We start from the raw sequence: 1,976 nt of genomic DNA on the forward strand, positions 1-1,976 counted from the left end.
TATGTAGGCTGTCATTTTGAAAATACTGATTGCTTGCCTGTCGTGGCTTGAATTTTTTGGAGCATGGACATAAAAAGTATGCAGGTCAGTACTTTACTGTGACTCCGCTGGCTATTCTGACTGTTTAGTGGTCTGAAGACACGTGTACTTATCATTTCAGAGGGAGGTCACCCATGGTAGCCACAAATAACTGCTTCCTGTCCGCCCTATAGCAGAAGTACTGCTACAGGGTGGCACAGGTGCGCAAAATCACGTGTGTATGTATATATATGTATATATATATATAATGTGTATATATGTATGTGTGTATATATGTGTATGTGTGTATATATGTATATGTGTGTATATATGTATGTGTGTATATATATATATATATATTAGTGTGATTTTGCACTTCCAGGTAGGGGGCATGCGTGAGCCCTACCTGCGTTGCCGGCTGCGGCTGTCAGTCGTTGGGGATCGGCCGGTGCTTACCCGCTGGTGCCTGGTGATTGCTGAGCATCTCCATTGGGAGAACTGATTTATAAACAAAACAGTTCTCTCCCGTCAGCTGCTGCACACTGCTTTGCATGGCTGTGCTTAGCACACCCATGCAAAGTAGTGTGCTTAGTGAAGCACAGCCACAGTGTAAAACAGCACAGTTAATCCTTTGATCGCCCCACATATTAACCCCTTCCTGCCCAGTGCCATTAGTACAGTGTTGGTGCTTTTTATTAGTACTGATCACTGTATTGGTGGCACTGGGAATGTCCGGGACACCAAGTCAGTTCTCCCCCAGTGCCAGAATGCCTGCTGTAAGTCGCTGACCGCCGCCATTACTAGTAAAAATAAAACACAATGCCAGTATAAATACTGCCATTTGTAAACGCTATAACTTTCATGTAAACCAATTAATTTACATGTATTAGGATTTTTTTTGCAAAGACATGTAGCAGAATACATTTTTGCCTAAATTTGATAACTTGCTTTTTTTAATTTTTTATTGGACATTTTTAATAGTAAAAAGTCAAAAATATTTTATTTTAATTTTTTTTATCGCAAAAAATAAAAAAATGCACAGGCGATTAAAGAAAGAAAGCTTTCTTCATGGAGGAAAAAAGGACATACATTTCATTTGGGTGCAGCATTGCATGACCGCGCGTTTGTCAGTTAAGTAACGCAGTGCCGTAATGCAAAAAATGGCCTGGTCAGGAAGGGGGTAAATCCTAATGAGGGCAAATGGTTAAAAAAAAAAAAAAAAAAAAAAAATATGCATTTACAAACATACATTTGTGACTTGAATTTTTGGTAGATTGTAAATGCAAAATTTGGAGTATCCCAAGGGATGTGAAAACCTATGCAAACATCTGTCCCTAGTTTGTTTTAAACTGACCATTAACAAAGGAACAGGTCTAAATCAGAAATAAAAAAAGCTCAGGTCCTGATGAAACGACGGTAGTGGGCATAGATATGTGGCTTCCACCGTGTGCCACAAGCTGGACGCAATCATTGTTAGTCTTGTGGAGGCCATATAATGGCCCATTCCCAGTCAGAGAGCGGCTTAGGGTAATGGTATTAGGACATGAGTGCCACAAAACTGTAGCAGTACTTTGGGAATGTCTGTGTAACTTCCTCAGGCCTTTCACCTCTTCTTGAGAGACTTCAGGCTGTCATGCTAGTACATTATTGAAGAAAACCTCTGTGAACCAGGGTGTTTCAGCTGCCATTGTGCCTTCTGAGAATGATAGTTGCTTGGCTGACTTTAATTTCTTCAGTCAGATATTTAGAGTGAATACAGAAGTCCTTCATTGTTGTGCCACAGCCTTTATTGTATTAATGTAGCGTGGAGCTAACTATCTTTAATCGTACAGGGCATAGTCTGGATAGTCATAACCTGGATTATATGCTGGTACATTCAGGTGATTGGACATGCCCCCTAGCTACTTTTTTCATTATGGATTTCCTTTCAATGGATGCTATGAAAGCTAGAGTTCTGA

The sequence above is a fragment of the Staurois parvus genome, unplaced genomic scaffold, assembly GCF_062004578.1.
Source record: "Staurois parvus isolate SC_StPar_1 unplaced genomic scaffold, SC_StPar_1.0 ptg000434l, whole genome shotgun sequence".
NCBI lineage: Eukaryota > Metazoa > Chordata > Amphibia > Anura > Ranidae > Staurois > Staurois parvus.